Below are 26,977 nucleotides of genomic sequence, written 5' to 3' on the forward strand. Positions count from 1 at the left end.
TTCCGTCAGCTCATCTAGGTGGCTTGCAGTTGGAGTCACTTATGCAGTTGCAATCAAATAGCAGGTGAGGATGGAATCATAGGAAGGTGTTTTTCACCTAAAGGCCTAATGTCAGGACTGAGAGGGCCACAATCTTGGTGGCTTCTTGTGGATTTTTCTCTTTATGTGGCTATCTTGGGCTTTCTCATGACATAAAGTTTCATAGTTCATATTTTTTACAGGACAGCTGGTTTTCCCTAGCGCAAGCATTTCAAGAGGCAGGAAGTGGAAATAGTAAGTCTTTTAATGCCTATCCTACAAATTGGCAGAAATATGGCACTGGCACCATATTCTACAGGTCAGAGTAGTTACAGAGTCCTCTCAGTTTCAAGCAGAGGTAACACAGACCTTATCTCTCAATGGGAGGAATATCGAAGAATTGTAGCCATCTTTACAATGTATTAGCATTACTAGTGGCCTATTTAGTGAATGTCAGCCTTTCATGCCTTTTGGTAGTTGAAAACCACTGTGGAATTTAGATATATTGACCCTTGACTGTCCACATCAAGATATTAAAAAAGGTCTTTGAGCAATTAGCTTTATAATCAGTACTGAGTTTCAGTTTATGAAAAATGGTTCAAGCTATTATTGCCCTTTCATTTGGTATGCTTTTGTGTCCACTGTCACTACCTAATAGTCAAACACCAGTCCAGACGAGAAGATATAGAAGAATCATTTATCTTTCAATAAAACCTATAGAGAATACATATCTCTATGTTTAGAACATATGAAACAAGACTCTGAGAAAAGTGGGTCACATATGTTTCTGTCAGCAGAGTGTAAAAATTAGAGGTCATTCAGGTTCTAGGGAAAAGAATGACCAGGGTAAAGCAGCTTCTTCCTAAAAGTTAGCTAAAGATAGCAACACAATTAAGTAAAGGGACTCTGAATTTTGGGGTTGTGACAATAAAGATACTGTGTCCTGCTAATTTTACAGCATCCTCTTAACTGTCCCTTTAGTTAGCTAATGTACTTCAGGCCTGATAGTAGGCTGGCTACTGAGCCAATTAAGTGGAAATTTGAAACAAGAAAATTTTAGTTTTTGGGGTGCAATCTCACAACTTTAGAGAATCTATATAAATGAGAAATTCTCATGATATACATACATGGAGATGTCAGCTCTGTCAAATAACTTGCAAAACATTAGTTTAAATAAAAAAAATCAAAACCAAAACCTTTTCAGGAAACATGAAGCAGAGCCTCTCGAAGAATCATGAAGATGGTCAAGCTACAGGAATGTGCAGCCTGGTATCACAGATTAAACACATCGTATAAGTGCTAATGTAGCTAGATAATTATTTTAGACTTGAACCATTTTTTGATCAGGACATATAATTTTATGAAATTTTATCCTAAATTCCATTGGTTCTATATTTATCCTATTTAAATCATAGGGTTACAGTATGATGATCATAGAATAATAACAGCAATAAAAAGTCAACTTCCAGGCAGATAATTAATGTAAACACTATGAAGTATATTAATATAATACAAATAAACACTTCTTAAAATACCCTTTTACGTCCTGTCCATTTCCCATATTCCATTGTCCACCTCCATATCTATGCCTCCAAAAGTCTCCATAAATGACTCCCTGAAACCTATTCCATGTGCCTCTCATCTTTTTCCCCTCACTGCTGTTCCTCTTCACAAGTTAAATTTTTCATCATTTTCCATTATGGAAAAAAGAACCAATCTGGCAACTGACAAAATCTTCTTTTGAATGTTCCAATCTCCCCTTCTTTCCAACTTGGATATATGAGTGGGATCTAAACTAAGAAGTGGGGTGTAGTAGTCACTATTTAGAAATACAGGAGACAGGGTTATGAGAAAGGAAGAGTGGTAAGCACACTGTGTCCCTTCTCACTTCTGAGATTAAGCTCTGTGAATGAACAAAACAAAATATATGCAATTAGATAGAACTACAAAGGGAGGCAGAAAGACTCCCAAGCAGGGTCCTCACTGGTGCGCGGCGAGAGGAAGAGACGGTGGTGTAACTGACTGAGCCACTCAGGCATCCCCCATATTTATAATTTTAAATTTTGTAATTTTAGTCTTATTTTCTCCTTTTAAGTGTCTTAGTTTGGACAATATATTATGTGGTTACCATAATTAATAACCTGGCATGTTTAGGAGATGTGAGATACACAGTGGACTTGTAGCTCGCTTTGCGGTTGCAGGCAATCTCAAAGTTCCCTCGTGGCCAAGCCGGATCAAGATGTAATCTTCTCGAAAGATTGCTGTGACAGGCAAGTTAAATCCTCCAAGAGAGACTGCATTACGTTGAAGAGCGGGAACACTCAACTCCCAAAGCCGTTCCCTCTACTATGGAGGGATTCAGAACAACACGCCTACGGATGTGTTTTTTGCTTCTTCCGGTGGTCTGATTGGTCAATTTCGAAAGAGAGCGTTGGCGTTGTGACCCGCCTCTTGCTTTCCTCTTGGGGCGGAGCTGCCCACAGGAAATGCGCCCTTAGCTCCGCCCCTCCAGGCTGTGAGGTGGCCGCGCACGGCTCTGCCTCGGCGCCATCGTCGCCATCGTCGGTTGGGCCCTGTCTGTGGCATCGTTGGTAAGTCGAATGCTGGCGTTCGGAGTCTGTACACCTGCGGTTTATAAGCCACCGTCTTCAATATTTTCCCTGGCAGTTATAAAGGAATAGTTTGGTTTTCTTGCCGCTTTACTTTTGTTTCTGAAAGAGAAACGTTTACATGTCGGACTCTCCTCACACCCCAACATCCAACATACGGAGTGGGAGTCAAGAGAAAATGAGAAAAAGAGGAATTCTGCCATGTAGTGGACGGAATAGAGCTTCGGGCTTGCTTCTGGCTTGGCTAACATGGGAGGGATTAAACTTTGATGATATTGAACTAGGTAGGCACTGACCACGTATTTTCCGTGGTGGTGGGTTGTTCGGCTTAGGGCAGTTTTTTTCCACTGGGGAGTGGCTGACTATGTAAAAGTAAACACCGGTTGGTTTGGAGGCCAATCTGCATGCCTTCGCCTGTCAGCAAAGGCAGGCAAGCTTTGGGGGTGCTCAGCGAGCAAATTCTGACTCTTAAGTGCGGAAACGTCGTTTCTCAATGCATCCTAGTCAAATTGTTACTGCTGCTTGCCATTACACTCTGATATATGTTTTTCAAAGCAGCCTTGTCTGAGACAAAGTTTTGGTAATAAAGCAAGCCCTTTTCATGTGCCAACCTTTTTTAGGCATCAGCATCAGGTGTACCTGCTGGAAATGTTTAGTGCCAGGCCTAGGCTGGTGGCATAGGAGGTCTCCTCAGATTCTCATCCACTTTTATGTTTCGGCTCCTCTTCAGAGTCAAGGGAAGGAATGTTGGAAGAACAAATCTTGGAATCATATGACTTGTCTATAGGTTTAGAAGTTGCTCTTACCTCTTGATTTCAGTTGGCTCTGAAGTTGATAAGTCCATTCAGTTTGACTATGACTTTTGATTGCTGAGATTCGACCTTGGGACTCCATTCATAGGAGGTTGATGGATATCAAATTAAAGAAGAATGGAGGCCCTTACTGTAAAGAGCATATACCTTCTCCTTAAATTGAGAGTGAAAATAAAGTGTTTCAAAAAAGGTGGCTTAGAAAGCGAGAAAAAAAAGGGTTGTGCTTGGAATGCCCTGGCTCTAATAATTGACCTTGCTCATGAGTTTAAGGTGTTATAGTCACTTGTGCTTCAGGGTTAATGTAGAGTAAAGAAAGAATTGGAAACAAAAGAAAAACATCGGCTACAGGAAAAACTAGAGAAATTAAGGGATGAATTTGACAAAGGTGACACAGAAAATAATTTGACGTTCAAGTAGACATCTGTGAGAGAGAAATGGTGAGTCGGGGTGGGGGGGATCTAAATTCTTTTCAACAGAGTATTGGAAAAGGGAAAGGTGTTCAGTTGTTATTAGATTGAAATAGGGGATTAGGTGTCATGTTAATCAAAAAGAAAGGAAAGATCTCACATGCAATGACTCCTTCAGAAAGAGAAAAATGCTGAGGTCTCAGATAAGGGATGATGTAAAAAAATAGTATTAGAACAGCATCTTAAAGATTGGGAAAGACTAAGAAGACCTGTAGAATGCACAAAGTACCATTAGGTGATTTTTAAGGTAATCTAGTGATTGTAGGTTTGTATAGAAGAAGCACAGTTTGTGCTCAGAAGAAGCACAGTTTGTGCTCAGAAGGAACATGGCCAAGCGTTAGGACTCAAGACAAGACTCAGCAAGAATGGGCATATTGAAAGGAGCCAGGCAAGAGACTAAGACAGATCCAAGCTTGGATGGGGGCGATTCACATTGGTGGGAGAAAAGTTGCTCTGTAGAGTTATGCATCCCAGGGAAGTGGAGGAGAAAAAACGAAATTATTTAAGAGTAGGTGCTTTTAGTAAACTCAGAATTGAATAACTTCATTTTTTTAGAGATGATTTTGGAATGTTATAAATAGAGGAATATGTTAGGGGAAAAAAAAACCCTAATGTCTAAAAAAGATAAAAAAAGAAGCCAAATATTCATTTCCAGTAATCAGTAGTAATCCTATATATTTTGAAGAGACCAAATAGATTAAGCAGTTAGATAACTCAACTTTCTAAACAGATTAAATAGTTAAAAAATTTAAATTGGGCGCCTGGGTGGCTCAGTTGGTTAAGCCTCCGACTTTGGCTCAGGTCAGATCTCACATTCGTGGGTTCAAGCCCCGCATCGGGCTCTGTGCTGATGGCTAGCTCAGAGCCTGGAGCCTGCTTCTGGTTCTGTGTTTCCTTCTCTCTCTCTGCCCCTCCCCCTCTCATGCTCTGTCTCTCTTTGTATCAAAATAAATAAAACATTTAAAAAAAATTTAAATTGTCTGAAAAATGTAGAAGAGAATGGAAGAAAATGAACACTAGAGGCATATTTCATTGCTGCAGGAAAATATGTAGCAGAAAAAATGCTGTTCAAGGTCTGAACAATTCAGTGATGAAAGACAGTGCCTGGAGGAGCACATGGAAGAGGTAGAAGTCCTTATTGGGCCTCTAGGGGCTCAGGCTTCAGAAGCATCAGTTGAAGCCTCAGTTCAGGAATCTGTTGAGAGTGATTTGCTGGCCAAAACAAACGGGAAAGGAGCACCCCTCTCTAAGAGGCAGGCCTCACTAGCTTTGCAAATCCATAACAAGAGGTGGTGGGAAGAGGCACTTATAGTATAGGTTTGAAGATACCTGTTTACTGAAGGTAGTAGCCCCTGTTTCACAATAGAGTCCACTTCCAGCAGTACCAGAGTGCCAGAAACAGGAGGTTAAAGGAAGGAACGGGAAGGAAGAGGCTTTTAAAATAGGTTGCAGTGGAAAAATACACAATTTGGTGATTCTGGTTGAAAATTTTTAAAGTTTTCTGGAAAGCAAGAATGTCTGAAATACCATTCTGTGAGAGACAATAGTATGCTATACTATAGATATGATGAATCTGTTGTCAGAATTAAAGCTTTAAAAGAGGTTTTCTGGAATCTGCTACTCACACAAACTGACAGGTATCCTAGTTGACTGAAACCAAGAATATTTCCAGTTCCCTTCTTTAGATATCATTCTCTTCTGGTTTCTAGGAACACAGTGGTTTGGGGAGTAATCTGATCTGAGAATGGCTTGTATTTAAACTTTATGCGTATGGGGCCAGTTTTGTTAAGTTTATATATCCATTTACTGTTTTTGAACCATACAACACTCAAACTAGTCATTCAAAAACCAAAGTGATCTAAAGTAAAGTATACATTGACAAATCTTTTATCCACTTTGCATTTTACTTACCTAGTTTAACAAACAAGTCTATAATACTTATTAAGTGCCCAATGCTGACCTGTGTATTTTGCAAATGTTAGCTCATTTATATAGTCTATCAACCTTATTATGTAAGAATTCCTATATTTCCTATTTTATAGATAGGCCCGCAGGCAGTCTGGCTCAAGTTAGACTTGTTAGGTAAATGATTTATTAGGTCCTGTACTATATATATGCCTCTTGGGTCATTTTTAAAAATGCAAAGGAATGCAAATATGAATATATTTTCTTAATATATTTTCTGAATTTTTCCTTTTCTCTACAAAAGAAAGCACTATCTGCACTTTGGGTTTTTTTTTTCCCCCTTTTTCTTCACTTAACTGCATGTTCTGGAAATACTTCCTTATCAGTATATAGAGAGCTTCTCATTCATTTTTACTGCTGCATAGTATTAATATTGTATCTGTGAATTTGTCACAGTATATTTTTTAAGTTTTATTTTACATATACATATATAGTCATTATATGTCTCTTGGTGGACATTTGGGTGATTTCTACTTTTCTGCAATTACAGATAGTGTGGTATATACTTGTCATTCTTGACAGATGTATCTGTAATGTAAATTCTTAGAAGTTGAACTGCTGAACCAGAGATAAATGCATATGTAATATCTTTTCTATTACCAAATCCCATTAGTCTTGACCATTTCTCATTCTGCTTCATCGTAGACTTATCAACAGAAATGTTCACATTTTGGCCAGTCTAATAGGTGAAAAATGTGTTTTCAGGGTTATTTTAATTTTTATTTATTTATTAATAAGATATGAATGAGTTGAATGTGTTTTCATTTGTTGAAAGGCCATTTGAATTTTTTTGTGTGTGAATTGGCTGTCATTTCTTTGCTCATTTTCTAGGGAGCTTTTAGTGTTTTATTTCTGTTAGATAGCTACCTGCTCTTTATATATTGAGGGAAATGAACTTTTTGCCTATGATACGAGTTTCAGTTCTTACCAAGTGGATCATTTGTTTTTTGATCCTGTTTATTTTTTTTAATGTTGTGTAATATAGAAGTATTTCTTTTATGGTTTTGAGTCATATTTAGAAATGTCTTTCAAATTTATAAAGGAATTTTTCTGTTTTCTTCTAGTACTTTCATGGTTACTTTTTTTTTTCCTTTTTGCATTTAAATCTTTGATTCCTTTTGAGTTTATCAATGGTCATGGCATATGATATAGGATTCACCTGCATCTTTTTTCCAGATGACTGTTTTTAAGATTCCTTAAAATGTAGTTAGTAAAAACTTGTCTTTGAACTGATGCAATTTATGAATCCCTGAAAGAACTATACTTACCTTAGATATTGAGAATGACTGTCTGAGAGGACGTAGAAGAAATTTGTGAGAAAGAGATTTGTCTTCGACTTTCAACTAAGTAGTATGATTTTAACTTCGTGGAGTTGTAGCTTACAGGGGCATGAGAATTTGTAGACATCAATTTGAACCTTAATTTGTATTTAAACTGTCAAGGTAATTTAATCTTTGGACTTTAATTTCTCTTTGGAAATTTTATAGGTTAAGGAAGTCATTTTCAAATTTGGGATATCTATAATGTTAGATTTTTATTCTTAAGGAGGTCATTTTCAAATTTGGGATATCTATAATGTTAGACTTTTATTCTTAAAATGTAAGCCATTTGATCTAATTGTAGCACCTTTGATCGAAATCCTAGATAATAATGTGCTGTTCATAATTTGGGATGGCAAATAGAATTGAGAAGACATTTTCAGCTTTGGATATAGAATGGTTACACATTGAATTAATGTGTTTTTGGCCTGTTTTGAAGGATTCTGGGCTCAGAAATCTGCACTGCTAATAGTGGTCCCAGCAGGATACCCAAAATCACAGTGGGGGGGGTAGCCTACTCAGAAAGATAGTGGGAGGAGTAATGTCTTGATAGCTTGCTGATTCTTTTCCCTGGGGAGACAGTTTCTTGGTTCAGCTGAAGCTTCATGATTGAGCCCAGTGGTTTAGGAGAATGTAAAGCTATAGAATATTGATATGTAGGAGGGAATGGTGAATGTTTTCTTCCCACTTCTCATGTTTCCTTTTATGTGTATGTCCTACATTGTCCTAACACATTAGGCCTCTAACTTCTACTTGAATAGTTCAAGGAGTTATCTGGTGAATTGAGAAGAGGCTGGGGTCTCTTCTCCCCTTGTTGGGAATTGAGCTGTCCTCAGGAAGGTGTTTCTGCTCTCCCATTTTACCATCTTTACAGGGATGGGAGAATGGCTGTCCCCATACTATCCTGCTGATAACTGAATGAGAAAGTCTATCTAATTTTGGATTCAGTATTAGAAAACACGTTAATAGATAAACCACAGTTTTCCTTATCTGCTTTCATCAGATACAGAGGTAAATTTTTGGTCTCTCAATAAGCCAACTTCCTTGTATCTCATAATTGTTCAGAAGCTGAACAGGAGTGCTAGTTATTGACCTTTCCCACTCCTCCTTTTATCAAGATAAGAAGTCAATAGTATGGACAATAGGGTGATTCAATCGAAATTTTAGAGGCTTGTTTCTGCCTCCTAACTGAGGTGGGAATCAAATCAGCAAGGACATCATGATTTCACTACACACTCCAATAACAGCCTGTGTTTAATGTCTATGTGGAGGGAATATGTGACAAGTTATATTGCCATAAAAATGCAGAAAAATGAACAAGGGTCATGTGCATACCACTCTTGATGCCTTTGTGTTATATACGGTTTTCTGAAACCAGAGTGAGAAATCACAGGACAGGTCTAAATTTAAAAGCCATGTTTGAAGTTTTGTATTAGGCTAAATTATCAGAGGCAGAAATTATAATGAGATGTGGAAATAAAGTAAGTTATATATTGTACATGTGAATTTTCAGAACTTCCAAGACTGTAAAGTTCACATTGTGTTGAGTTTCAGGTTTTTAATATTTATTTTATTTTGAATGTATTCTGTATCTGTGACAGATTTCCCTAAATAACAAAAGCACCCTGGCTCTGACCTTACATTTGTAGTGACATAATGCTATGTTGCAACTTAAGTTCAAAACTGTCCACAGGTGAAGAACACGAAAAAACAATTTTTCTCCACTTAAGTAGTAAGCTGTCTTTCTCCCCTACTGAAAGAGTCTCCTTGGAAACATTATGAGTTTGATTGCTAACTATATATAACACGTTGGTCTGTAAGTAAAATCTCCCCAAAAGCCAGATAGCACTGTGTGTCTCAGACCTAGAGAGGTCTCTAAGTCCTGGGTCTCATTCCTGCCTGAAATGTAAATATCTAAGTCACCCGAGCACTTTTACCCAGTACCTAGGTACCTGTCCCAGGATGTAACCTTTTGTCTTTATGGAAGATAAGTTTTATTATCCTTTTAGATTAGAGTAATTAACACCGTAATTTGGGGGAAGAAATGGCTACAGATTTAATCTTGTAATATATGAAAATATTTTCAAGGAGAAATGAAAAGATTCTCTAACTTTATACTAAATACATTGGAACAATCAGAAATCCAGGAATGTTTTATTTTCCTATATGTATGTTATATCACTTTTATCATATCTGCTGGATAATGATGTTAATACTGTACCTGGGGCATAGAAAATACTCTACAAATGGTTGACATTGTAATGATAATTAATCCTTATTATTTTAAGTTATTAAAAATGCCTATATTCATGTTGCAGAAAGAATCAGTGAAATAGAAATTACTTTTTATTTATTCATGTATGAAATAAATTTGTGGCTGAAATTTAGGTTGGATGGTGTCTCAAGAGCCTTGAAATCTGCAGAGAGGAGTCTGTATTTTCCTCATGGAGGTCTATTTAGCTCACAACTCAGTTACCTTCCTTGGTGAAAGAGTCCCCCCGCCACCTCCCCATTATGTATATGGACATATATCACTTACATATATGCCCTCCTTGAAGATTCTCTCAGGAGTTTTCTAAGAATGGATTTTATGCCTGCTAACACACAGAGACTTCATTCTCTGTGTGTTATTCAAATTCAAAAGAAGAATCAACAGCTTTACTAGTAGCTAAATCCAGTATAGAAGATAATCTGTTATTTGCTGCATTTCTTATCTTTTAGATTCTAATTATACAGATTCAAATTCTTTTAAATTTCTGTTTAATACTCTGATGGTTTTTCATATAGAGTACTGTAATACCTAGCTGGAAAGACAAAGCTATTTCACATGAAGTATAATATAGGATGATGTGAAATTGTAGGAATTGATAAAGAAAGATCAGTATAGGTTGAAATATTGAAAACGTTTAGTGGAGGTTATGGTATATGAGTTGAGCTTTGCTTTTTATAAGAAGTAAAGAAAGAAGACAGCATATCAGGTATGGATACTAATGAGAACTAAGGCCATTTTCTGAATGCATGTTAATTTTTTTCTTCTAGTGACATACAGTGGTAAACGAGAGTGATGAAACAATCCCTTTCTTCATGATTTTATAGGATAATTTTAAAGTACACTGTGATTCATTATTGGTTACCTTTGTGGTTAGGGAACAGAAGGAGATATGCTATTAGCAGTGAACCTATCAGGTTAGACCAAAGACTTTAAGATAAAATGCTATGGGCAATGTAGGGTCATCACAGGTTTTAAACAGGAAGGCAAAAGAATGAGAAACAGTATTTTAGGAAAATTTTTCATTGGTAGATTGAATGGAAAGAGATTTGTGTCAGGAAGACCAGTTAGAGAAGTACTGGAATAACCTAAGCAATAAATGATGAGAACATCTAATTTAATTTTGGCCTTTGGAACAGAGAATTCAAAAGAAGAATCAACAGCTTTTCTAGACTTAATTTATGAATGGAAGAAAGAGATAATTTAAAGGTAACCTCAGGGTTCTGAAAAAAGAATGTAAATTTGGAAAGTAAAGCAGCAAATTAATTTTTATACATATTTGGGTGTTAGCCAGTGACTAGATCCAGGAGAAAAAATCTCTATATAGACATTGAACATATATTACTGGAATTCTAGTTAGGAGAATACATCAGTCTAAAGGTGATAGCTTTTATGCGAGTAAGCAAACCTTCTGAGTTAAAAGGCCAAAAAGTAGATTTTAGAGAAATAGCTCAAAGAGAGCTAGGAGGAAAAACAGAGAGGTGAGAGTCAGAGAAGATAGCCAGTGTACTTAAGGAAGCGAAGAAATAGTGATACCAAATTAATGTGGTGTTATGTTCTGGTCTCAGCTATGGATAACCAGCATTGTGGCTGGACTGGCCTTTGTGGTTCTTATGCTTGGAAGATTCTCTCTGGAATAACCATCAAGAAACTTTGCAAAAAGGTTTACTACTTAAAATTCTTAGAAATTACATGGCAGACTTGGGGCCACACAGTGAGGTCCAGAAGAAGATGAGAGGGAAGAGAGGGAGGGAGGGAAATGGTGTGGGCTTGGGGTTCTGCTTGCATTGGGATCCAGGGTAGAAGGTCTGGAGCTGTCTATTGGTGAATTTACAACATAAGAGTAGGAATTTAAAGTGCAGGAAGAGAAAAAACAAGCAGCCCAAGTGAACAGTTAATGAAATCAACCACAATCTCTGAAACAAAGAAGCATGGGGCATCATCTGGCTCTTTATATAGTTTCGTGGCTGACAATGTGTTTAGTTATTTAAAAAATTTTTTAATGTTTATTTATTTTTGAGAGCGAAAAACACAGAGTGTGAGCAGGGGAGGGTCAGAGAGAGAGGGAGACACAGAATCAGAAACAGGCTCCAGGCTCTGAGCTGTCAGCACAGAACCCCACACGGGGCCTGAGCTGAAGTCTGCTGCTTAACTGACTGGGCCACCCAGCAGCCCCTATTTTTTTTTTTTTTTCTTAAAGTTTACAGAGCACATGGGCCACTCAGTCAGTTAAGCATCTGACTTCGGCTCAGGTTATGATCTTGAGGTTTGTGAGTTTGAGTCCCGTGTTGGGCTCTGTGCTGACAGAGCTCAGAGCCTGGAGCCTGCTTAGGATTCTGTCTCCCTCTCTCTCTCTCTCTCTGCCCCTCACTTGCTAGCTTGCTCTATGTCTCTCTCTCCATCTCTCTCTCTGCCTCCCCTCCCGTCTCAAGATGGAGAGAGGGAGAGAGAGAGAGAGTTGGAGAGAGAGAGCATGAGCAGGGCAGGGGCAGAGGGAGAGAGGGGTGGAGATAGAGAATCCCAAGCAGGCTCTGCAGTGTTAGTATAGAGCCCAACATGGGGCTTGAACTCAGGAGCCTAATTCATGAACCCTGAGATCAGACATGAGCCAAAATCAAGAGTTGGACGTTTAACAGACTGAGCCACCCAGGCGCCCCTGACAATGTGTTTATTCAGGAGAGCCATCTTTGAAGGGGATCCCTGTTTGAAGCCAGTGCTTCACCAGTAAAAACTTAAGTCAGGCACTTGAATTACCAAAAAACAGGAAACCTAACTGTTAGGGCTTATACAACTTGTAGTTAGCTACATCAAATTTTGAAGTGAGGTAAAAGAAAAGGAAGTCTGAGAAATCGTCATTAATTTCTTGGTTTAAAGTATTATCCAGGATGAAGTGGGGTATCAAATGGGCGGAGGACTGAACTCTTATATTCATGTAAATTTGTACGTTAAACCACTGTCACCCATTATTGCGGAAAGATTTGTCAGATAAATTGTGAATAAGCCATTAAATTTGAGCAGTTGGAGAGAGGAGAGGTCAGAGTGTGAGTGGATGCAAGAGCAGTACAGAGTTGACAGCCGTAGATGTTATCCTTACGGGTGTTTGATGAAACAGAGTACAGGGGACAGCAATGGTCTGGCTCCTGAATTGTGTCTTCTGTTCCTGCAGGCAGTGACTGTTCTGTTTCGTATCAGAAGCCCAGGTGATGTTTATCTGTTGAGTGGGGATCAAATAGAGGGAACACCGAAAAATACAGCTTTTCCTAATACTCAAGAGGATGAATACTTGGCATTCTCCTGTTATAAAGAATCCAGCTGAGATGATGTTGGATTGATCATATTTATCCACATAAAAACGAGAACTCTGGAAAGGTACCAACTTTATTCCTGCCTAAAGATTTGAAATAAGAGCGGTGATAGGGGAAGGCAGGGGATAAAGGGGTTGGAACCTTAATTTTACAATAGAGCTAGTAATTCATGATGGGGCTGATGGCCTGAGTGACCTGTATTTCCAGACACTTGCCCCGAACTTGACCCTGTTTGTTTCTGGTTCTGTTGTCTGTGCCCCTAGGGTGAAGCTAAGGACAAAGGACAATTGGGAAGTCAGCTATAGCCTACAAAAATAAGCCTTCATTTGTCATTTTAATGGGTGTACCATTTCACCTTAATTTAATTTTCCTACTCTAAGAATATATATTATTTTGTAAGTTCACAAGCTGACACATCATTCAGAGAGACTATTTATTTTCCCTATATTCACACAAAGGCTGAGATTATTCTTGCAATAGTAATCAAGATCTTCTGTCTTTGGGTTGGAAAGAAAATGCATTCAACTCTACTTGAAAGAGAAAATTGAAATTTGGCTGCAAATGATAAAGCACTTTCAATTCTTTCAATTCTGTCTGTTCATATCAGCTGAGCTGTATTAATAAAAGCAAAAAGGTGCCTGTTGCTTGCTATTGGCAAAAAAAAATATAATGTTCAATTGTCCTAAGTGTGGATTAGGTGTGTTGAAGTTTATTCCTATTACAGAACCTTTGTGCTTTTAGTCCATTTTTTCTTTGTCAGTGCTAGCATGGTACCAAATGAATTAGGAAAGTAGTCTCCAGAGGAAGGCTTTTCCACCAGCTTTAATAGCAGAGCAACTATGAATCTTCTAAAAAAAAAAATCAAATCTCCAAGTGTAATTGGCTTGTCTATCTGCCCATTTTAACCTTTGTTTTATTGGTGTAATTGTCTTAGGAAATAATCCTGTAGGTTTATTAGCATGCTTAATGCTAGTTTCAGTTATTTATTTTATTAATTGGGTGTGTAAGTCATGAAATTGCTGTTGGGTACATTTACCAATAGCACAACCACCATAATAATCCAAGCCATCCAAAATTAAAAGTAGGTTGGTACCTCTGAGATAAAGATTTCCGTAAACAAAGAGTGTACTGCAGATTTTTGTTTTTCCATCAGTCTATCTCATGGGCATGCCAATTGTGAAACCATAGTCAAATTTTTAGAAATGCAAGGGTAAGGACAAAATAAAAGTTTACACTCATGTACACTTAACAAGTAATTTTTTTTAGCCAGCACTATAGAGCAGGAGACCAGTAGCACAAGTCTAGGCAAAGTTGTCAAAAAGGAATAGGTTGTCTTTAGGTACCTCTAGCCTCTTCTTTGTGTGTTTAATAATATTCTTTTCTCTAAAATCCTCATTGATTTTTCTCTCCTCTTCACAATTATTTATTCTCAAAAGAAGATGAAATTCATTAACACTGAGGTTTAAATGATGAAGGTGGTAATGGTGCTATAGAAAGAACTCTCTGAGACCAAACAGCCCTAGCTTCAAAATCTGCTATAATTATAATCATTTCCAGCTATGTGACTTTAATGAATACATTTTACCTCAGGGAGCTGAGGGTTTGGTGCAGACTGGAGCTTACATAATTTGGGAGACATATAAAACCATATATATAAGTTTAGGAAAGTAAATATTTATAATTATGTATTAAAATGACAAATGGAACAAAATTTAGAAAAATAAATTTAGTTATTCCTCAACCTTATTTATTCATAAAAAATTTATTTCCACAACAATAATAAAATCTTCCCAAAATAGCTAGTGGTCTGGGAATACAATGACCTAGTTTGGTTCTTATTTTCTGAAGATGTGGGGGCTACTTTGATATTATTTCCTTGTAACGAGTCATTTTTTCTAAGGAAATTTGATGTGGAGAAGGACAAAGTTTGGGGTGAAGGAGTCAGGCCTCATTGAGTAAATCATCTCTTCATGTGCACTGAGCTCTACTTTGTGTAAAAACTGATGGCAAGTCACCAGAGTAACTCTTAGACAAGGCATGCCCTTGTGTGCCTCAGTTTCTCTATCATGACCAGGCCAGTAAATAACTATTGTAAAATAGTGGATAATAGAAATAAAGACACATGATATTAGCCTAAAAGATTTACACTTCTCCTGTCTACCTGTATTAACTCATGTGACATTCCTGATAGATTTGTCACACTAATATTAACAACAACACTGATGTCTGATAAAGAACACTTGTGATATTGTTCTCTTTAGCCTGTACTATAACCTATAACAGTAACACCAGTAATCCCTGCAATTAATATCAAAGAAAGACTCAACAAGCTACTGGAGTTAACAAGAGGGAATCTGATTCCCCTGGGAGGAAAGGTGCTTTATCTTTGACATTGATGTGTTAAGGAGGCTGCTATTTGGAAACTTTGGGTTGCACTCAATTATAGTCCTTCGTATTTGCCTTTCCTGAAGGATCCCAACAAAGCTAAAAATAAATTTAACAGAATAGGTTGAAAGAATAAGAAAATAAACAAATACGGAAGAGGTCTGTTGCAGAGCTGGCACAAAAGAAACCTACTTACATCTAGGACTCATTTTCTCTTCACTGCATCCAAAGAGCCTGCCTGCAATTTAACTTTGCTTTATAATGCTCACAAACTTAGCTTTCAGGATGTGTGATTTTTGAAAAATCTGTGTTCTCTTTAGCTTGTGCTTAATCCAATGTCATTCTCTAGTGGTACAGGCTGGAGAAGAAGGGGAAGAACCAAGAAGGCTAAACAAACTAAGCCATAATGAGATGGCATGGTATTCACTAGTCTGCTACATACATTTCAAAGGCATGGGGGAATACTTAAATTTGACATAAACTAATGTTTTTTCTGCAAGGCATTGAGATCAGAGAGAAGACAAGGAAACTACATAGTTGTGTTATTTACAGTGTATTCTCTTAAACGCTTCATTCATTTGGCTTTGGGAGCACCTTTTTTCTGATTTCATTGTCTCATTGCTACTCCCTTTCAGTCCTCTCTGCTGGTCCCTTGCCTCATTCTGACCTGGTCCCTGGATACTTCCTTTTTTTTTTTTTTGAGATGCATTCAATTTCTAGGTGGTCTTTAAATTACTGTCCTTATGTTAAAGATTCCCCAGGTACTATCAGTGACTTGAATCTTTCCACTGAACTTCAGACCCATATTCAACTTTGTACCTAAATCTGATATATCCATTTTGGATTCTTGATTTTTCTGTACCAACTCTTTTTCCTATAGTATTCCCCTTCAAGTAAATGGTAACAGGTCAAAGATTTTGATGTCATCCTGTCAATCCTCGTTTCACATCCACATCAGCAAAACTGAATCTGGATTTTTTTTTTGTCTTTTTAATGTTTTATTTACTTCTGGGAGAGAGAGAGAGCGCACGCGAGCACGTAAGAGCGAGTGAGCGAGTGTGAGCAGGGGAGGGTCAGAGAGAGAGGGAGATAACAGAATCTGAAGACAGGCTCCAGGCTCTGAGCTGTCAGCACAGAACCAGATGCAGCGCTCGAAGCCACGGACTGCGAGATCATGACCTAAGCCGAAGTTGGACACTTAATTGACTGAGCCACCCAGGCACCCCCTGAATCTGAATTCTTAATCTGACTACTTCTTCTCCATTTCTGTTGTCATCAGCTTTCATTCAAGCCATCATTTCTAGCCTGGACCCAATTATGTATAAAAATTAATTTGCTGCTTTCCTTTTCAAATCTATGTTCTTTTTCCCAATCCTGAAGTTACCTTGAAATTGCCTCTTCCTTTCATTCATAAACTAAGTCTAGAAAAACTGTTGATTCATTTTTTAAATCCTCTGTTGCAAAGGCCAAAATTAAATTAGATGTTCTCATCATTTATTGCTTAGCTTATTCCAGTATTTTATTCTCCTACCCCTTGTATCTGTTCTTGCTTCCATTTAGCTATAACTCACATATGGTCAGAAAGATCCATTTAAAGTGTAAATATGCAGTTACTCTCTAAATAAAACCCTCTAATGATTTCTTCTCACAGTCAATAAAATTAAAAATATTTACTATGGCCCAAAGGCCATATATTACCTGATTCCAGGCTAACTAGTTTCTGTTCCTGGTCACTATTCTCCAGGTGCTTTGCTGTTCAATATGGGAAGGACTCTACCTCAGTCCTTGAACTTCTGTTCCCTCTGTTCAGAGTGATCTTCACCCAGATGTTCTCATGATTTACTGTTGTACTTCTTTCAGTCTATGTTTAAGTATCATCTTGAGAGAAAGCTTTCTTGCCTGTCCTCAAAGTAGCACCCCCCCTTCCTTCCTGCCTTCCTTCCTTCCTTCCTTCCTTCCCTGAGTCTAAAATGCTTGGTAGGCACTGAGTAAATATTTAGTGAATGAATGAATAAGGCATCATTAATGTCCTAGGGGCTCCATTTGCTTTAGAGCAGCATCCTTCTGTTGTGATAGGTATAGGGAGTATATCCATCGTCGGATTCATTATAGTTCCCAGCCAGCTGCCAGACCCAGCGTTTAGCAGCTCATCTATACAAGAACAGAAGCCAAATCCCTGTGATTATGAAAATATGCCGTGTACTAAGGAAGGCCTAGACTTAGGCTGCTTTTCTGTTCAAACACACCAGAGTGACATAAAGCTTCAGGACTCATTCCAGGTTCTATGTAGGAGGGGCTTAAGTCTGCTGTCCTGTTGCCTTCAGCTAGATTCATTATTTCTAGAGCTGAACTCAGCTGTCTGTGCAGGTTAGAGGTTTTAATGCTGAGGTGCATACTAGCATCCAAGTATTCATGCTGCTGGCATTTACTCATTTGTATAAATCATTTTTTTCTAGTAACATATACTAGATTAATGAGGAAACATTGGAAAAACAACAATTGCAGAAAAAAGCAGAAAAGTAGTTTTTTTAAAATTCCACTTCTCAGAAACATCCATTATTAAGATTTTGATATTATTATCAGTTTTATTTTTGTGTGGTTGTATATGTGTATGTGCTTACATAGTTTGGGTAAGCCAACAGTATTTATTGAGCAGTATTTGTATTCAGAGCCCTTTGTTCTTAAATTTCTTAATAAAAATAGATGAGGGCAAGGGGCACCTGAGTGGCTCAGTCAGTTAAGTGTCCAGTTCTTGATTTTTGGCTCAGGTCATGATGTCATGGTTCATGGGATGGAGCCTTGCATTGGCTGTGTCCCATCAGTGAGCCTGCTTGGGATTCTCTCTCCTCTCTCTGCACCTCCCTCCAATAAACAACAACAGCAACAACAAAATGAGGGGATTTGACTTTTTGTCCTCATTAACTACTCCTTAGAAGGCATTCTTTTCACCTGAAATTAGATTTCACTATTTCCATGTAGTTGAATGTACATTCGTCCTTTTGTCATACCTGTCTAGTCTGTCTCTGTTTTCCCTCTCCCCCACCCCTGTCATACACACACACAGACACCTGTATACCCAGAGTGCTTGGATGTATAAAAGCAACATTGGAGAACAGAATTCAGTCCATAAAATGAGAGTAAAGTGTATGAGAGTATCTCTGACTTGAAGAAGAGTGAGGTAAGCCTGGTGAATATGAGAAGAATTCAATGCAGAGACTGTTTCTGATAGAACCTAAATCTGGGGACCAGGTGGCAAATCCCTAATAGGACTATACTTTTAGATCGAAGGCCAGACCTACCAAGGAAGATGGTAAGTCCTTGCCAGTGAGAATGCAGATTATAAGCATAGTTGGTAATGGAAATATGAGAAATTTTTATAAGGGTAGTTTAACTAGTTCTATCAAATGGACTTTCTTCCTGGGTTTGTTGAATTAATTAATACATGATCATTATAGGAACACTAGGAAGTACAAGTAAGTAGCTGTCCACTTACCTTAAAAAACCATTTTGGTGGGGTGCCCAGGTGGTTGAGTCAGTTAAGCATCCGACTCTTGATTTCAGCTCAGATCATGATCTCATGATTCATGGGATCAACCCCTGTATTGGCCTCCACACTGACAGTGAGGAGCTTAATTGGGATGCTTTCTCTCTTGTCTCTGCCCCATTCCTGCTCTTTTTCTCTCTGTGATCAAAATAAGACAAACAAAACCAAAAATAGAAAACAAAACACTTAAGGAAACCTTTTGGTGCTTGCTTTGTGGTGTTGGTGGTATATAGAATGGGGGATTAGAGAAAGATACAACTGGGAACTGGAGAACGTATAAATGAGATGAATGAGGATGATCTGTCTTTGCAGTAGAATTATTATTCAAGGAGAAATGTAGTAATCTGTCCTCTTTAGAAATATAGTACCTGTCCATTACTGTTACTTGTTATGTATTACTTTTGTGATTTGAACAAATTTATTATTTAAAAATAATACTTAGGGGCACCTGGGTGGCTTAGTTGGTTATGCGTCTGACTTCAGCTCAGGTCATGATCTTGCAGTCTGACTTTGAGCCCCGTGTCGGGCTCTGAGCTGATAGCTTGGAGCCTGGAGCCAACTTTGGATTCTGTATCCCTCTCTCTCTCTCTCTCTCTCTCTCTCTCTGTCCCTCCCCTGTTCAGGCTCTGTCTCTCTCCCTCCCAAAAATAAATAAATATTAAAATTAAAAAAATAATACTTAAATTCTTAAATTGGCGTTAACAAGCTAAAAATATACCAAGATTTAAATGTGGTGTGTTTTCCTATAATTCTAAAGGAATCCTTGAAGTTATGGTAGGATGCAGTGTCTGTTACCTAACGGCACCCCTCTGAGAACTAAAGTCTTTGCCTCAAAGGAAAGCACTAAGTTCTTGTGGCACCTTTAAGGGACATCACTTTGTTACTCCTGTTGTGCTTCTAATGCATAGTACACAGCATGTGAGTTATTGCTTCTCAGGGAAGTTCTGATAGTCACTGTGAAATGTTGTTTTCCAGATGTTTGAGTCATTAAGAGTAGTGTCAGCACAGCAAGCAGGCTTTCCATTTTGGGCATCAATGCCTTCAGCAGGGATTGGCAGCCTACTGGTTCTGGCCTGATTAATAGCACCAAGTGGGAGTGAGGCATGTCCAAGAGGTGGCAAAGGAATCCCTGGACTAGGCTAAGTCCTGTCTTTGTTTTCATTCGCCAAGCTGGCTGCAGGGTGCAGTCTCCTAATTCTATGGGGGTGAGGGTGAGGCAGTTGGAGAAGAGTCAGATAGTAAGACTGCTTGACTGCTTGGTATGAATTGTCAAGTAAGGCTTCATTGTCTTACATCTTATGGGATATTTACTTTGTAAAGTCTTGCACACATGATAGATGAAACCTTTGGGCCCTATATAGTAGGTAGTGTGCACCTAAGGCTAGGGACTAAAGGCACCCGTTCCTGGTTTTCACAGACGTCAGACTGTCTAGGAGTAGAATGAAGTTTTGCATCTTAAATGAATCTATCAGCCTTTTTTCTTTTGGCTAGGAGGACAGAGTATCTTTCTTTGGAAAATACACTTGAAAATCTATCCCTTAAAATTCTTGTCAGGAAAAAAAAGCTGGGATTCATTCCTTCCCTCCACTCTTTCCCTCGCTTCTTTGCCTTCTATTGTATTTGTGTGAAGTCCTAGATGTGGGACATACTTAATGGCAGTAATGCTAATTGTTAAAAAATATGTTTTCATGTTGCTGAGATTTCTGCCTGCAGTATAAAATACCTGTTCGTGATTTTTTTTCCTTATCAATTAACAGTTCTGTCCAGTAGGTGGACTCCTTCATGTTCACATAGGAGTTTTCTTTATGGTTTAATCAAGGGTTCCTTAAATCTGTGAAAAGGCTTTTCCTCATACTGAACTTTTAGTTTCACCAGATTATTATCTGAGGCTGAAAATAGTTTCTGGAATACTGCCTATTGCTATTTGAGAAATAATTTCATCTTTAGTTACTTTTTTTTTATCCAGTAATATGTTACGAAAACTACAGACTCAAACCCATCTCTTTTGATTTCTACTGTATAACACGGAAATTGCTATTCTATACTTTTGGTACTTAGAAAACAAGGACAGGAATTAGAACTCTCCATCCTGTTCCAGAATGAAATAGGGAAAAGAAAAAAGTGTGCTGAGAAACTTCATTTTGAAAGCAGATTTAAATTTTGAAACTTTTTAAATCATCCTTTCCAAATTTGTATGTTAAAATCCTAATGCCCAATGTGAAGGTATTAGCAGTTAGGGCCTTTGGAGGATGCTTAGGTCATGAGGGTGGAACCTTCATGAATGAGATTAATTGCTTTTATACAAGAGATACCAGGGAGTCCTCTGGCCCCTTGTATCACATAAAGATACAATGAAGTCTGCAACCCAGAAGACAGCTTCCACCTAACTATGCTGGCACTCTGATCTTAGACTTCCAGCTTCCAGAACTGTGAGAAATAAATGTTTCTTATTTATAAACCACCCAGTATTTATGGTGTTTTGTTAGAGCAGCCTGAATGGATTAAGATACACCCTGATCAGAATTTGAAATTGATATTCAGGAAATGTAATTAAATGTTTAATACCATATAAGTTGGTAGATAAGAATTAATTTTAGAGAAAATTTTAGTGCCAAAAATAATGTGGAAAGAAGTACCAATTGGAGAGATTATTTTCTAAATTAAGTCAAATAAATTATCAAGCCGTACATGATAATACCAAATTTACAAAGTAATTTAAGAAACATGAGGAAAATAAACAACTGGAATTTGTAAAAAGTAATAGGATTTCTTAAAGCAGTTAAAAGGAACTGATAACGTTCTTCACATGGTTAAATATTTTCTTCTGGAATAGAAAAAATTAATCCAGATGTGATTTTAATTTAATTATACCCAAGATTGGTACTAGCCTTACCTAAGATTCAACCTTAAGTATGCAAATTGATTTTTTTTTTTAATCAAAAGTTTAGGGTAGAACAAGGCACGTGAAAAATGTTCAACATCAGGCACCTAGTTACTCACTTGGTTAAGTGTTTGCCTCATGATTCGTAAGCAGAGCCTACTTAGGATTCTTTCTCTCTCTTTCTGCGCCTCCCCTGCTCTCTCTGTCTCAAAATAAAGAAATAAACATTAAAAGGTGTTCAGCATCATTAATGATTAGGGAAATGCAAATCAAAATCATAGTGAGATCACCTCCCTGGTTAGAATGGCTGTTCTTGAAAAGGCAAATGGTAAGTGTTGGAGATGATGTGGAGAAAAGGGAACCCTCATATACTGTTGATGGGAATGTCAACTAGTGCAGCCATGAAAGACAACAGTATGGAGATTCCTCAAAAAATTAAGGGTAAAGCTACCCTTTGATCTAACTATTCCACTTCTGGATATTTATCTGAAGAGTATAAAACTGCTAATATTAAAAGATATATGCACTCTTGTGCTCATTGCAGCATCATTTACAATACCTAGGAAATGGAAACAACCTAAATATCCATTGAGGAACAGATAGAGAAGATCTGGCATACACATACAGTGGAATACTGCTCAGCCACAAAAAAGAATGAAATCTTGATATTTTATGGCAACATGGATGGACCTTGAAGAAATAAGCTAAGGGGCGCCTGGGTTGCTCATTCGGTTAAGTATCCAACTTTGGATCAGGTCATGATCTCACGGCTCCTGAGTTCAAGCCCTGCATCAGGTTCTGTGCTGACAGCTCGGAGCCTGGAGCCTGCTTCAGATACTGTATCCCTTTCTTGCTCTGCCCCTCCCCAACTCATATTTCTCTCTCTCTCTCTCTCTCTCTCTCTCTCTCACTCTCACTCACTTTCTCTTCCCCCCCTCCCCAAAATAAATAAACATTAAAAAAAAGAAGGTATTAAGCTAAGTAAAATAAGCTAGAAGGACAAAGATACCATATGATTCCACTCGTATATGGAATCTAAGTAACAAATGAATGAACAAAACAGAATAAAACCAAACTCATGGATACAGAAAACAGAGTGGAGTGGGAAGGGATTACCAGAGGCAGGGCAAAATGGATGAGAGTCAACTGTATGGTGACAGAAGGTAACTAGACTTAAAGTGGTGATCATTTTATGTGGATATCGAATTACAGTATACCTGAAACTTATGTAGTATTAGACATCTAGTTTACCCCCAAACAAAACCAAAGCAAACCCAAAGTAAAAAATGTTTGGAGATTTTACTACCATGTCTATCAAAATAAGAAGAACTTGACTTTATTATATGTAAGAAATTGAACCTTTAAATTAAGTTACCCAAGAGCCCAAGTGAAGGATATTAATTAAATGCCTCTTCCCCATTCCAAAATTCATCACAGGTAATGAGGAATAGTACAAGTATATAGTAATAATGATGGTTGCAGACCGAAAGAGAATTAAGAATTGTTGCTACAGTAGTATTGAAGAAAATGACCAGTTTGTTGATTCTATTTGATTTTTACCCTACCCTGCAGGCCACTATATCAAATGGCATTCAGAGGATTGCTTTCTAATATCCTTTGGGCCTTTGCAAATCTGCATGCTGCATTGGAAAAGCCTCAGCTTATAAAATGTCCTGTTCTTACAAAAGCAGAGGAAGTAGCAGCCTCAGACTCTTTGTCTTTGTCAGGACTCCTTTTGAGATATTAATGTAAAAGTTTACTAAACTGAAATTTTAATAATAGCCCACCTTCAGCTGGACCTGTTAAAAATTGTTTATGGTTCAGAGTAATATATTTACATATCTACTGACATAATTTGTAGTGTCATATAGACCACATACAGATGTAGCAGTTGAGAAAAAATATCTATCCTTGTCATTCCTTAATATCTTTTGTCTTTGAGATGTGACAGAAGTAGTAGAGAATAAAAGCAAAGCAAGCTGGAATCCATTCTTTGTCTTAGATTTGAGATAAGAACTCTGTGTTCACATAGATGATATTTATAATATACAGAGTTTAGAAAGAAGAGAACTTTGGTTATCTAAGAGGTATTTTTGCTGTTTTGGGATGAAGGCATCAAAAATTCTAGAACTTTCAGTGAAATATTTTTACACAGCTTTTAGTCAGTTGTACTAGCCACTTCTTCAGAATGTCTTTTGATCAATGATACCCATGATACTGAAGGAGAGGAGAGGAACTTTATATATAGTAGAGTGGAATCTGTTAAGAGAGGCCATTGGTAGCAAAGTGGATGGACCTTGAGGGTGTCCTGCTAAGCGAAATAAGTCAGGCAGAGAAGGATAGATACCATATGTTTGCATTCATAGGTCTAACAGGAGAGACCTGGCAGAGGACCATGGGAAGAGGAAGGGGGAAAGAGAGCTGGGGAGAGTGAGGGACACAGACCAAGGGAGACTACTGAATACTGAAATCGAACCAAAGACTGAAGGGGGAGGGGGAGAGAGGGAGGGGAGTGATTGTCATGGTGGGGGGCACTTGTGGGGAGAAGCACTGGGTGTTATATGGAAACCAACTTGACAATAAACTATTAAAAAAAAGATGTATGGTTGCTGACCCCCAATTTTTTAATTTAAAAAATTTTTAATGTTTTATTTATTTTTGAGAGAGAGAGACAGCACAAACAGGGGAGGGTCAGAGAGAGGGAGATACAGAATCTGAAGCAGGCTGTCAGCACAGAGCCTGAAACAGGGCTCGAACCCACGAACCATGAGATCATAACCTGAGCTGAAGCCAGATGCTCAACTGACTGAGGCATCCAGGTGCCCCTGACCTAAATTTTTTAACTATCCATCTTTTCTCATGTTTCTTGTTAGATCAAGAATGCATATTTTTATGGTAGTATTTTTATTTACTTAAACAGTTAGCAAGGACTCAGTCAGTCCACCATATTTGAACTTCAGCCAGTCATTACTGGGCTAGTCTAACTGCCTATTTGAGATGATTTTTAAGAAATTGATTTGGAACAACCAAAGTTTTAGTATTGTCATTAGTTGTTTTCAGCACTAATTAGGTGTAGCAACTCTTCATAGTACAAACAGTGGCAGATACATTTTCAGCATATGTGACACTGTATACTCCTTTTTGGGACTTGCATCAGCCTTTCCTGCTCTAGTTTACTTTCTATACATGTGGGTTTACATTACTATTTTAAGACATTTTAATAATTTTCAAAATATTAATGATTTTCTTACAAACTTAGAAATTGGAAGCACAATGCAAAAAATGTTTTTTGCTCCTGAGTCATTTGTTGAATAAGTTACTGATTTGATTCTTTATAATTCCCAAATATTTTGATGTTTAAACCTTACAAACAAGGAAATTCTCCCACATAAATTACCGTCAAAACCAAGAAATCAGTTTGGATACATTTGGAGAAATTTCATATTCCAATCAAATTTTGCCAGTTATCCTAAATACATCCTTTATAGAAAAAGGGGCCAGCTCAAAATCACATAATGTATTTAGTTGTTTTATCTCTTTTCACTTCAGTTTGGAATGTTTCCAGTTTTTTTCTTTGGATTTATATGACCTTGACACTCTTGAAGATTGTAGTCTGTTTTATAGAATGTTTTCTCAGTGTGAATTTGTCTGATATTTCCTCATAATTACATTCAGATTAGGTATCTTTGTCAGGAAACTACAGTAGAAATGTTTTCTTCTCATTGCATCCTATGAAGTGATGCACGATTTCAGTTTGTCCCATTACTGATGATACTCACTTTGATTACTTGATTAAGGTGGAGTATTCTTGTTTCCTTATTGTAAAGTAAGTCTTTCTTGCAATTAATAAATATTTTGTGGGAAAGTACTTTGGAACTCTGTAAATACCTGTTGCTCATAAATCTGTTTAATTTTTGGTGCCTGAGTGGCTCATTCTGTTAAGTGTCTGACTTCAACTCAGATCACGATCTTACTCACAGCTCGGGGCTTTAAGCCCCACATCAGGCTCTGTGCTGATAGCTGGAGCCTGGGGGCTGCTTCCGATTCTGTGTCTCCCTCTCTCTCTGCCCCACCCACACTCATGCTCTGTCTCTCTCTCTCTCTCAAAAATAAATAAGAACATTAAAAATTTTTTAAAAAAATGTTTACTTTGTTAATTTTATCTATATAAACTAAAGGCTTTCTACTTTATTTTTATGCTCAAATTCTTCCCAATTTGGCAAGCAGTTGCCCACTTTTAAACTGGCTCGTTTGTTCTTAGATATGTCTCATTATTTGAACAGTTCCTTACTTTGAGGCTTATCCTTAATTTTTTCCCCCAGCTTTATTGAAGCATGATTGGTAACTAAAAATTTCATATGTTTAAGGTTGTATAATATGAAGATTTGATATGTGTGTACATTATGAAGCAATTATTAGTGTCAAGCTAATTAACATATTCATCACTTCACAGTTAACTTTGTGAGAAAATTTAGATCTACTCTCTTAGCAAGTTTCAAGTATACAATACACTATTATTAACTATAGTCATCGTTCTTTACATTAGGTCACCAGAACTTACTCTTCTTAAAACTGAAAGCCTACACCCTTTGACCACCATCTCCCATTTCCCCCACCATTAGGCCCTGGTAACCATTATTCCACTGTGTTTCTATGGATTCAACTTTTTAAAACTCCACATGTAAGTGAGATCATGCAGCATTTCTCTTTCTGTGTCTGGCTTATTTCCCTTAGCATAGTGTCCTCCAAGTTCATTTTTGTTGTCACAAATGAAATAATTTCCATCTTTTTGTGGCTAAATAATATTCCATTGTGTGTGTATATATTATATATAAGGTTTTGAATAATAGTATATATGTAATATATAAATATAGGTTTATATGGATGGGTAAAGAAAATTTGATATATATGTAATTCTTTATTGATGACATTTAAATTGTTTTTATGTCTTGGTTATTATAAATAATGTTGCAGTGAGCATTGGAGGATAGATATCTTTTTGAGATACTGATTTCAGTTCTTTTTGATATATACCCAGAAGTGGAATTGCTGGGTGGTAAGGTGGTTCTATTTTTAATTTTTTGAGGAATCTTCATACAATTTTCTGTTTGGATATACCAAATCACATTCCCACTAGAGCATTCTTTTTTTCCACATAATCACGAACACTTATCTTTTCACTTTTTGGTAATAGCCATTCTAACATGATAGAGGTAATACCTCATGTGTTACTCTTCTTAAAACTGAAAGCCTATACCCTTTGACCACCATCTCCCATTTTCCCCACCATTAGGCCCTGGTAACCACTATTCCACTGTGTTTCTATGGATTCTCTGAGGATTATTGATGCTGAGCACCTTTTCATATGTCCACTGACCATTTGTATGTCTTTTAGAAAAATGT

General features: G+C 37.5%; 1 protein-coding gene across 4 annotated transcripts in view; it reads left to right on the plus strand.

The window, feature by feature from the left end:
• Window positions 1–2,467: 2,467 nt before the first annotated feature.
• Window positions 2,468–26,977, plus strand: part of LOC115298013 (cytochrome c oxidase subunit 7B2, mitochondrial) — a 137,475-nt gene continuing 112,965 nt past the window's right edge. For 3 of the 4 annotated variants that reach the window (XM_029946329.1, XM_029946338.1, XM_029946347.1), the window contains exon 1: window positions 2,521–2,609. The gene's annotated coding sequence lies outside the window, so the exon portion shown is untranslated. Of the gene's footprint in view, window positions 2,610–26,977 lie in introns of all 4 variants that reach the window. The other variant, XR_003911572.1, reaches the window with a different exon arrangement.

The sequence above is a fragment of the Suricata suricatta genome, chromosome 1 (assembly GCF_006229205.1).
Source record: "Suricata suricatta isolate VVHF042 chromosome 1, meerkat_22Aug2017_6uvM2_HiC, whole genome shotgun sequence".
Classification (NCBI taxonomy): domain Eukaryota; kingdom Metazoa; phylum Chordata; class Mammalia; order Carnivora; family Herpestidae; genus Suricata; species Suricata suricatta.